Source organism: Haliotis rufescens, unplaced genomic scaffold, assembly GCF_023055435.1.
Source record: "Haliotis rufescens isolate VD_foot unplaced genomic scaffold, xgHalRufe1.0.p SCAF_1, whole genome shotgun sequence".
In the NCBI taxonomy this organism is placed as follows: Eukaryota; Metazoa; Mollusca; class Gastropoda; order Lepetellida; family Haliotidae; genus Haliotis; species Haliotis rufescens.
In genome coordinates, this window is record NW_025963779.1 from 74,490,218 (window position 1) to 74,502,560 (window position 12,343).

General features: G+C 45.3%; 1 long non-coding RNA gene across 1 annotated transcript; it reads left to right on the forward strand.

The window, feature by feature from the left end:
* The first annotated feature begins 1,511 nt into the window (after positions 1 to 1,511).
* On the forward strand, positions 1,512 to 4,683 carry LOC124146783. Its single transcript, XR_006862727.2, has 3 exons — positions 1,512 to 1,668; positions 3,476 to 3,605; positions 4,604 to 4,683. It is a non-coding gene; the product is annotated as an uncharacterized LOC124146783 (long non-coding RNA).
* The last annotated feature ends 7,660 nt before the right edge of the window (positions 4,684 to 12,343 follow it).

Below are 12,343 nucleotides of genomic sequence, written 5' to 3' on the forward strand. Positions count from 1 at the left end.
GTACCGTCCAGTGACCCTTCCTTACACAGTTTGGAGCGGGATTCGCTCAGTCACAGTGATGCCACCTCACACCATAACCGATACACCGCCACATATGTCATGAGGTGTTAGGTTGACATTGGCTTGAGGTGATGGTGAGGTGAAATTGGGTTTAACGTCGCGTCCAAGATTATTGCACTTATATAGCGACGTGCATGCACGTGTATGTGTGTGTGTGTGGCTGCTTGTACTAGTCCGGACTGATGCCGATTTATAGTGCTAGCTCACTGAGATACCATGCCGCAGTTTAACATGAATACCCCATTCAGACACAGTATACTTACTCCGAGCCGACCAGTCCTTGTTTTAGCCCCTTAATGCCGAGCGCCAGACAGGGTAACAACAAGTACAATCTTTTAACGTCTTTTTGTATGACGCGGCCCGGGATCGAACCCTGGACCTTCCGCTCTTCGGGCGGACGCTCTACCACAAGACCACGGAGGCGGTGACATTGGCTTGACGTTTGGCTCACTAAAGGCTTTATCAGATACCATTAAACTGTATACGTCTGCATTCCAGCATCCAGTACGCAGAAACAGCATATGGAAATTGCGTGCACTGAATGAGCTCTTGATCGTCGAACACAATCCCTGAGATTCCTGCGTGGGGTCATAGAAACCACGGAGTCGAACAAATAGTTGACGCTGTCCTTGTCAGGATGCTAAGGGAAAATATGGCACAAGATTAGGTCATGATGGGGAATAAAGACATGATCCCGTTTTTACTATAAACTTCCAAACTACAATTTATTGAAATAACATAGGAGATTTACACCTGAGAACTTGCCACCTCTCTAGATATCAGACGCCCCTTTTTATGTTTGTTGGGGGCACGGGTGGCCCAGTCGTCTAAGGCGCCGCGATTCGTTGTGCAGAGTTGCGTCCCTTGGGCACGCCAAAAACCCATGATTGTGGGTTCGAATCTCGGTTATGTTTCTAGGTTTGTCAGCACCATACCCGTGCTCGTGGGTTTCACCGAAGTGGTAAAGGTCTGAGACCTGCATCACTTCCGGCTTTCCTCCCACATTAAGCTGACATGCTGTGGAATACTGTTAAAAGCGGCGTTAAACCCAACTCTCTAACTCACGTTTATGTTTGGTGATTGTGGGTTCGAATACCGGATTCGCCTTGATAATGATCCTCGGTTTGTCAAAAGCATATGCTCATGGTTTTCACCAAAATTATAAAAATATGCAACCTGTGTAACAATAATATTCCTACCACATTGAACTGACACTTCGTTGTTTCACTGAAATACTGTAAAACCATCACACTTAACTCACTTTTGACTGGTCATGTCACATTATACATTTATAGTCTTATCACTGTTAACTACGGACACTGTTGTATCTCGTTATGTACTTTGAATATGCCAGTTAGCCTTGTATCGCGGTTGACTTTTAACCCAAATGAAAAATAAACATCTGCTTCATGTTCTTGATAGAGTGCCATTTTTCAGACTTGTGTCTCCGTTCTAAAGCACACCTTCTGATTATCTTGCTGCCATTGCATTCCCACACGACATCACGACTATATAAAGTGCACTTGCCGTCCAGGACGCTACACCAACAAACAAGCATGAAGTTTCTCGCTCTTCTCCTGATCGTCGCCGTCTTCACCCTCAACACTGGTAAGCAGCTCAGGGAAAAGTGAGTGAATGAGTGAGTGAGTTGGGTTAAACGCCGCTTTGACCAACGTTTCAGATACATCATGGCGTTTTAGCTTAATGTGTGTGTGTGTTCGTGCGTGCGTGCGTGCGTCTGTGTGTACGTGTGTACATGTGTTTGTGTGTAGGTGCAAATGTGTACGCGCGCGCGCGCTCGTGTGTGTGTGTGTGTGTGTGTGTGTGTGTGTGTGTGTGTGTGTGTGTGTATTATGGGGTTTTTTGGTGACTTAAGTGACGCAGATGTAAGACATTGTCATTTTTTGGGTGCCACGAGCGAAGGCGAGGATAAATATCATTGCCACACTGTGATACAAACTCACGATCAAGGGACTCGACCGTGCCCCTATCATATTGAAAAACAGTTCAAGGCCTATCTGTAAAGGTTCGAAGACGGTTGTAGAAGTAATTTAGAACTATTGATTCAATGAAGGTCTGAACATGTTTGCCCGTTTTCAAAAGATCACACTGTGGGTCAACCTCTGCATTAACAGATGCGATCATTAAACTACAACCGATAGTGTTTCTTGAATTGAATAGCCACCCTTTCGGCCTCTAAAACGCTCCTATGGCATTTCAGCAAACCACTTCAGGCACTCAAAGAAATGAATTGGCGTTACATGTTAATATATGTAGATGCAATCATAATTATTTCTAAAACGTTTTCAGAACCTTTGAATCACCTCAAGACAATATTCCAAAAGATCAAAGAAGCAAGACTCACACTATGTCCAAGGAAATGTAAATTCGCGACAAAACCAGTCACCTACTTAGGGTATAACGTCAGCAATGGTGGCATCCATGTGGATCCTTCAAAAATAGATTCAGTCACACAGATCCCACCCCCTAAAAATGTCCTTGACATGCATCATTTCTTAGGTTTGGCTTCAGATTATCGCAAATGTGTAGGACACGTTTCTGGCATTGCCCAAGCTATATACAACCTTCCGAAAAATGCGTCTTTCGAATGGTCCAACAATTGCCAACAGGCAATCGAAAAGCTAAAGCAAGCCATTACAACAGCCCCATCCATTTCCCAACCAAAACAAACCCTTCATCTTCACAACTGATGCATCTAAAACTGCAAGGGGGTACATTTAAGGCCAATGTGATTCTCATGGCATAACTTGTAATGATGTTGTTAATTCATGTCTTTTGTCAATACAAGTATCTTCCTTGACAATGGACCTGTTCTGTTTTAAGGAACAAACAATGTTGGTTGTTAACAATTCTTCTGCTCGTCAGAGTAGGTTATTGCAATAAACTATTTTTATTTTTATGTATGTTAATGTTGTATTTCTTTTCCAAGTAAGTGTAAATGATGCTTTATGCTCATTTCACATCAGAGTCAACAACCAGAATACAACACAATGACTTGCATGATATGGCCTCTTGAAATGGAAGATTTGAAATGATTATTGATAAAGAAGGGTCACAGACATATTGTCAAAGATTATGGCTTTGCTCAAGCACATGGGTGCGCAGTTTTTTATTTACACAAAATTATAAGCTGGGTTTTTTTTCTTAAAAAAAACGCCGCCCCAACACCATCACCACCCACCCCTAGAAATGTAATGGTCCGCCCCTTAGACGGTTAACCGTATGCCTCATTGGTCGTTAGACTGAGCCTGACTGCACAACTTGACATAATTAAAGCATAAATCTGAAAACACTAAAATATAATTGTTTTGGTATGAAATCATGTTAAACCATTTAACATGTGGTCTGCCTAATTGGTCGTTAGACTGAGCCTGACTGCACTGACTATTTGTAGGCGAGGTGAGCGGCCAGCAGTGTGCGGGCGCATGCAGGAACGAGGCAAATAACTTCTGCGCTACCCAGTGTGCTTCCTGTGCACATGGAGCAACTTGTGACCACACCAGAAACGTCTGTACCTGTTAACAGTGAGTCTCCTACTGACCACGTTCTCCTTACTCTCCGTATACCTGTCACACTCACTATTCCACTGTATATCTATTCTTTCCCTCTTGTCCTCCCTATCTCCCATTCTCTGACGCCTCACTCAATTTCCTCTTTCGCCCCTTATACCGTTATATCTACATCATATTCCCCGTGTGTACGTGCTGTTATATCCTGATCATATTCCCCGTGTGCATGTTCTGTTATATCCTGATCATATTCCCCGTGTGTATGTACTGTTATATCCTGATCATATTCCCCGTGTGTATGTACTGTTATATCCTGATCATATTCCCCGTGTGTACGTACTGTTATATCCTGATCATATCCCCCGTGTGTATGTACTGTTATATCCTGATCATATTTCCCGTGTGTATGTACTGATATAGCCTGATCATATCCCCCGTGTGTATGTACTGTTATATCCTGATCATATTCCCCGTGTGTATGTACTGTTATATCCTGATCATATCCCCCGTGTGTATGTACTGTTATATCCTGATCATATTCCCGTGTGTATGTACTGATATATCCTGATCATATTCCCCGTGTGCATGTACTGATATATCCTGATCATATCCCCCGTGTGTATGTACTGATATATCCTGATTATATTCCCCGTGTGTATGTACTGATATCTCCTGATCATATTCCCCGTGTGTATGTACTGATATATCCTGATTATATTCCCCGTGTGTATGTACTGATATATCTACAAACCATCTGCTGTATGTTTGACGTAACCACGAGGGGATATCCACTACCTGTTTTGGAGAAGGACATGCTTGACATTTTCTCGAACACCTGGTATCTTCACTGATTTGCAGTGATCTACATATGATTTTACCTGTTACACCCTATGGAATCTGTTAAAGCAGAAACTCGAGACTGAGTATTCCCTGGCGTTGACGTTTTATCAGTGTCGTATTTGTGACGTAGACAGTGACGATTCCCACTAACTGTTTTTGTTCTGTTATTTCAGCCAATAGAAATGATCTCTTGGATATGGTTTGGTCTGCCTTCGTATGAAGACAATACTTTAATAAACAAACAAAATGTGAATATGTCTTGTGGTATAAATTTCAACAAAGATACAGCCATCACGTGAGTAACATGCAGTACAGTGACGTCACACCATAGAACCATAATGCTTTCCATACTTGATCTACTTTTACGAAACTATGGGGCTGATTTCTTCACACGACTGCACGTCTATTCTCTGTAATTATCAATACTTTTGGGTCGATGATGATTGTTAAAACAAATAATTGTTTACTGCATGTCTTGTAAATATATTAAGCAGTTTTTTTACTCGTGTTTGAGCGTTACAGTGCATACAATTAGGCTTATATAAGTGCACTACATAGTTTATCCCAACAAGCCCAGACGTTTGTTTGCACTCGCAGTTTTACCACAGCAGCCAATCCTCGATTATTGAAAATATTATATCCCTTTGATTGTAATATTGGTCCCAAAAGGAAATACATAGTACTACACTGGATAATCGAAAATGCATCACAATAGAATGAAGATATAACACACTGGATAATCGAGGTCGCCAATCAGCATGTCTATATAGCGTACCTTCTTCCCGAGGCAAGGGAGTTAACTGACAAAAGTCCCGTTTCCAAGATTGCCGAAATACGCTGGTATTTCTGGGCTCGGTCGTATGGCCAACAATCATTTGCTTAAACAAAAGGACGGCGAATCATTTCAGCAATTTGATGAAACATGAAAAGATCTGGAAAATATCTGTCGACGCCCAGTGGACGGTATACATGCTTTGCAAATCCTTCAATTGATCGGGGGCGGTCGGGTAGCCTAGTAGTTAAAGCGTCCGCTCGTCACGCCGAAGTCCCGGGTTCGAACTCTGGTGTCCCCCCCGTGATATTGCTGAAATATTGCTAAAAGCGGCGTAATTGATCGAAATCTGCATGTTGAAATCCACGTAGTTTACAAACCGAATGTCTAGTTCTATGCGTGATTTTGATTGGTCTATTGCCAGACTCGTTAGTTCAGCCAAAATGTAATTCCAGAATGCCAGCCTAGTTCGGCAAATACGGAAACTGGATTTTTACAGTCGGTTAGCTCTCTTGCCTCGGGAAGATGGTAGCGGACATACAGTGTCTGAGTCCCGTGATAGGATTCGAACTACGGACCTTCTATTCCGAGGTTGGACGCCTTATCAACATGACCAAAAAGGTAAACCTTGTCAAGCAAGCTGACAAAGTAAGGATGCCATCTGTTCAATGACTTCATGCCCTACATCTACATGCGTCATGCTGTTGCTCTATGGCAATAACAACACTCACCTACATGTGTAAATAAACTTAGACTTGAATGTAGGTTGGTGCTGCCAGTACTATATAACAGCGACACGAGCGTCTTTGGCCTCGTGCGGTGTAGCGGGTCAACGCATGAGCGTGTACGTCGAAACGTCTAATCCCCTGTCACACCTGCTAGGATTAATGGAGAGACAAACGCTAGTATCTCCGTCGCTAGGTGGTTTTTTGTATAGCGTTGGGATAGCTTCGGCCCGTGTTTGTCAGTTTGGGGTTCAGCTCCGGTATCTTGAGCATAGTTATTCCTACTGCGTATAGGTTCCTGCCAGGAGCATCTGTGATGTGGACGAGAGATAAAAGGTCGTGACAACAATGACTCGGAACAAGCAAAGAAACTCAAGAACAAAACACACTTGATGAGGTACTTCTTCAAATGACATTGGCGATCTCCAGCTGGCGTACATACGACGAAGAGATTGTCAACAGAAAAACGGCAAGGTCATCTGGCATTCATAGAGAGAACGGTCGATGTAGGTCTGTCTTAAGCAGTCGACTATATCCTGTAACGTTCATGTAAGAGAGTCAACTATATCATTTAACGCCCATGACTGTCTAAGTCAACTATATCCCAATTGGCAATTTAGACAGGTCGACGCCATAGGGATATGCAAGGGGCTACCACCAAGGCCATATGTTGATTTGAACAGGTCTTCACCACAGAATATGTCGAATAGAACAGGTCGCCACCACATAAACTTTTCGATTTGAAAAATATCGTTCCACAGCGATATAGCGCGATCAAAACGTCGCTGCGACAGCCATATGGCGATTTGAGAAGGTCACAAACACAGCGATATGGCAATTTGAACAGGTCGCCACCAAGGCGATATGGCGATGTAAAGAAGGCAATTGCAACGCCACAGTTCTATGACGATTTGGACAGGTCGCCGCCAAAGGCTTATAAGGATACTGACTTAAAACCTTATAAGAAGTACGTCTGAAAATCAAAAAGGCATCATACATTTCTGCAAATCTCCGACGTTAGAACTTGGAAGTTAAACGCCGTAAATGAATCCGATTAATTCGGCATTAGTGAGGTTGACTTGGTTCTGTATGGTTCCGTAACGTTCAGGCACGCCTAACATCTAATATAACGTTACTTTATTCTGTAAAGCGACAAATGGATTTACACAAGAGTTAATCTGCTCATTTCGACAATGAGCAATTGCCCTGTATTCTGGTGGAGGTATAAAGGTCTTGATCCCGTTCGACCAATTAGTACACGTATACAGAAAGACTGAACTTTTCACCTTTATTTCCTTCACATGCCTATTATAAAGACGAGTTTGTATTACGCCTGGTATGCTGTTTTGTGACCAGGCCCGCTATGCATGTCAATTATGTCCCTCAATTGACATGTATGCGCATGTGTGCGTAGGACCGACTCCAAGTGTGCTAATTGGTTGAAGTGTAAAAGGGTTGTTCACAAATGGTGTTCAACTGTTATATGTTATGACTGGGTGAAATGAGCTTAACACATGCAAGCACACGGCGACCAGATTGACATTTCCAATACAACGCAGGGGCCTTATGTGGAAGTCGTTTTCCATAAATTTAACACCGAGGGCACTAGAGTCCAAGGTAAACGTTGGTGTTCTACCGGATACTTCTGGTATTGAGAACACAAGTCCGCCTGTGGGGCCACACCGTTTATTCTCTAATAGTATGCTGCTACATCATATCCTTACAGTTAGACTCTGGGGGATCAAGTTTCTGCTCAGCGTCTTGGGTCCCCCACATTTGGGGAACCTATTTTGTTTGGCTTCGCATAGCTTGTGGCTAAACACTGGGTAGTGTGGCTGGGTGGTCAAATAAAGAATATAAAAAAATATATTAACATACTTGTTATTTAAACTTTTTCTGAAAGTTATTGGGCAGCAAGGGACATAGGACACAGACAAACACACATCCCTCATCATTTCAGAAGGATGTGGGGGCACGGGTGGCCCAGTCGTCTAAGGTGCCGCGATTCGCTGTGCAGAGTTGCGTCCCTTGCAAAACTTTTGATTTCTGGGTTCGAATCCCGGTTCGCTCCGATTATGTTTCTAGGTTTGTCAGCACCATACCCGTGCTCGTGAGTTTCACCGAAGTGGTAAACGTCTGAGACCTGCATCACTTCGGGCTTTCCTCCCACATTAAGCTGACACGCCGCGATGTAACTGGAATACTGTTAAAAGCGGCGTTAAACCCAACTCACTCACTCACTCAATTCAATAGGTTCTCATTCTATATCTCTATTCCTTATCGGCAAATTTTCAGATGAAATTATAATTTAATGGACCACGTAACGGTATTCAGTTACAGCAGGTAGAATAGTTGGCGGGCTAATTAATGAACGGCCCGGCAATTACACAACATATACACTTGCACTCTCCCAAGAGCGGGTAGGTTTTTAACAAAACAACAGTTGTTAACCTGACCGTCTCCGTGGCTCAGTGGATGAAGCGTCTCCGGGGAGCGGAAGGTCGATGGTTCGATCCCCGGCAGCGTCATACCAAAAGATATTAAAAAGACGGTACTTGATGCTACCCTGCCTGGCGCTCGGCATTAAGGGGATTAAACTAGTACACACAGGTGTATGTACGTCGCTGTACAAGTGCAATATTCTTGAAGTGAAAAATCTCACCAGTTGTTAACCAAAAGCTAAAACATCAAATTTAGCTACCCGACCACCCTGATAATGTCTCCACCCAGGGTGACTTCTGAGCTACCCGACCACCCTGATAATGTCTCACCAAGTCGTAGCCGTTTAACAAAGCAACCATAATACTTTAGCATAAACGTACGGTACTCGTAGCACTGGAGTCGCTTTCAGGAATGGAACCCCTTTTCAACAACGATTATACGACCACCTCAACGCCGACACACGACAGTCGCAGCGCTAAGATCTCATGTAGTGTATAGGGCCCTTATCACCACTAACGAGGACCGATGTACTTCTATTAAAGCAGACTAATATATTCCGATCTCTCCCTGGCGCTTTTTAAAACCCTTTGAAGTGAGAAAGTAACCGTTATGTGTCATCCCAGTCAATATGGCTTTAACATTAGATATTGTACTACACTGATCAGCAGATCCCGCTGTCAACATTCTTCTCACGCGGCTTGGGGAGGCTCCGTGTGGTAGACACACTATAGGGCACCTGTGGTATTCGGGGGTATTCTTAGTCGCATTGAAGAGCGATTAGCGTCACATAATAGCATTCACTACTATGACAAATTGGCTTAGATTAAAGCTACAGAGGGTCCACTGTACGCTGGCTCCTATAAACGCTTAAACTTCTCACAACTAGGCGTCAAGTCCAACAGTATCGATTACCAGATGACAAAAGTAATGGTTACCGTGCACATGTTGGCGAGAGGTACTGTTGCAGTCTCCACCGAAACTTACAAGCGTTGATACCATGTGCAAACTGCCTCAAGTAGGCAGGCATGTAAGTGATTTATGCACGATTTGTGCAGCTAGGTTATGGAATAGGACCTGTTGACAGGACTGACAGGAGGGTGGGTAGATCGGTAGTCGCCCTGGATGGAGCCGTTATCAGGGTGGTCGGGTAGCTCTGTAGTCTTTTTGGGTGGAGACAATATCAGGGTGGTCGGGTAGATCGGTAGTCACCCTGGGTGGATGGAGACATTATCAGGGTGGTCGGGTTGATCGGTAGTCACCCTGGGTGGATGGAGACATTATCAGGGTGGTCGGGTAGATCGGTAGTCACCCTGGGTGGATGGATGGAGACATTATCAGGTTGATCGGGTAGATCTTTAGTCACCCTGGGTGGATGGATACATTATCAGGGTGGTCGGGTAGATCGGTAGTCACCCTGAGTGGAGACATAATCAGGATGGTCGAGTAGATCGGTAGTCACCCTGGGTGGATGGAGACATTATCAAGGTGATCGGGTAGATCGGTAGTCATCCTGGGCGGAGACGTTATCAGGTTGGTCGGGTAGATCGGTAGTCACCCTGGGTGGATGGAGACATTATCAGGGTGATCGGGTAGATCGGTAGTCATCCTGGGCGGAGACGTTATCAGGTTGGTCGGGTAGATCGGTAGTCACCCTGGGTGGAGACATTATCAGGGTGATCGAGTAGATCGGTAGTCACTCTAGGTGGCGACATTATCAGGGTGGTCGGGTAGATCGGTAGTCACCCTGGGTGGATGGAGACATTATCAGGTTGGTCGGGTAGATCGATAGTCACCCTGGGTGGAGACGTTATCAGGGTGATCGGGTAGATCGGTAGTCACCCTGGGTGGAGACGTTATCAGGGTGATCGGGTAGATCGGTAGTCACCCTGGGTGGAGACGTTATCAGGGTGATCGGGTAGATCGGTAGTCACCCTGGGTGGAGACGTTATCAGGTTTTTCGAGTAGATCGGTAGTCACCCTGGGTGGATGGAGACATTATCAGGGTGGTCGGGTAGATCGGTAGTCACCCTGGGTGGATGGAGACATTATCAGGGTGATCGGGTAGATCGGTAGTCACCCTGGGTCGAGACGTTATCAGGGTGGTCGGGTAGATCAGAAGTCACTCTGGGTGGAGACATTATCAGGGTGATCGGGTAGATCGGTAGTCACCCTGGGTGGAGACATTATCAGGTTGGTCGGGTAGATCGGTTGTCACCCTGGGTGGATGGAGACATTATCAGGTTGGTCGGGTAGATCGGTAGTCACCCTGGGTGGAGACGTTATCAGGGTGATCGGGTAGATCGGTAGTCACCCTGGGTGGAGACGTTATCAGGGTGATCGGGTAGATCGGTAGTCACCCTGGGTGGAGACGTTATCAGGTTTTTCGAGTAGATCGGTAGTCACCCTGGGTGGATGCATGGAGACATTATCAGGGTGGTCGGGTAGATCGGTAGTCACCCTGGGTGGATGGAGACATTATCAGGTTGATCGGGTAGATCTTTAGTCACCCTGGGTGGATGGAGACATTATCAGGGTGATCGGGTAGATCGGTAGTCACCCCGGGTGGAGACGTTATCAGGGTGGTCGGGTAGATCAGGAGTCACCCTGGGTGGAGACATTATCAGGGTGATCGGGTAGATCGGTAGTCACCCTGGGTGGAGACATTATCAGGTTTTTCGAGTAGATCGGTAGTCACCCTGGGTGGATGCATGGATACATTATCAGGGTGGTCGGGTAGATCGGTAGTCACCCTGGGTGGATGGAGACATTATCAGGATGGTCGGGTAGATCGGTAGTCACCCTGGGTGGATGCATGGAGACATTATCAGGGTGGTCGGGTAGATCGGTAGTCACCCTGGGTGGATGGAGACATTATCAGGGTGATCGGGTAGATCGGTAGTCACCCTGGGTGGAGACGTTATCAGGGTGGTCGGGTAGATCAGAAGTCACCCTGGGTGGAGACATTATCAGGGTGATCGGGTAGATCGGTAGTCACCCTGGGTGGAGACATTATCAGGTTGGTCGGGTAGATCGGTAGTCACCCTGGGTGGAGACGTTATCAGGGTGGTCGGGTAGATCGGTAGTCACCCTGGGTGGAGACATTATCAGGATTGAAGAGTAGATCTGTAGTCACCCTGGGTGGATGGAGACATTATCAGGGTGGTCGGGTAGATCGGTAGTCACCCTGGGTGGATGGAGACATTATCAGGGTGATCGGGTAGATCGGAAGTCACCCTGGGTGGAAATGTTATCAGGGTGATCGGGTAGATCGGTAGTCACCCTGATGGAGACATTATCAGGGTGGTCTGGTAGATTGGTGGTCACTCTGGGTGGAGACATTATCAGGGTGATCGGGTAGATCGGTAGTCACCCTGGGTGGAGACATTATCAGGTTGGTCGGGTAGCACAATATTCGCTGTTTGGCGAAGATATTATCAGAGTAGTCGGGTAATATATCCAATGCAGTAAATTCGTACAGGGATCGGCGGTATCCCACGATAGCAAACCTCTAGCCGTCTCAGAGGACACAGCAATGCCGATATCTATACCTAGAACTAAACAAGTTTCAATGTTAATTCCATTACACAAGAGCGTCAATGTCATATATTGTAATACATTAGCGCTGCTATCACACATCGGGTCGTCATCCTCGTAAAGTCCAATACCCTGTTGATAAGCCTACCAGTAAATTGATGTTTTTATCGCCGGGTACTTCACAGAAATACCGACATCGCATTGTCACTTGTCACAGAAGCGGTTGTTTTATCTAGGCCTGGATATCTCCTAGCCGCCGAGTGACATGTTTGCATTGCGACAAATATCTGCATGTACAGACACCTGTCAGACACCAGGCTGCGGCAATAGGTTGTATTAGCTCACCTAGTCAATCAAATATGTACACATATACTGTTCGTCCGGACACCGTTAGTACGGAAACCTCAATAGAATAGAAAACCCCGTCAATCTAAAAAAAA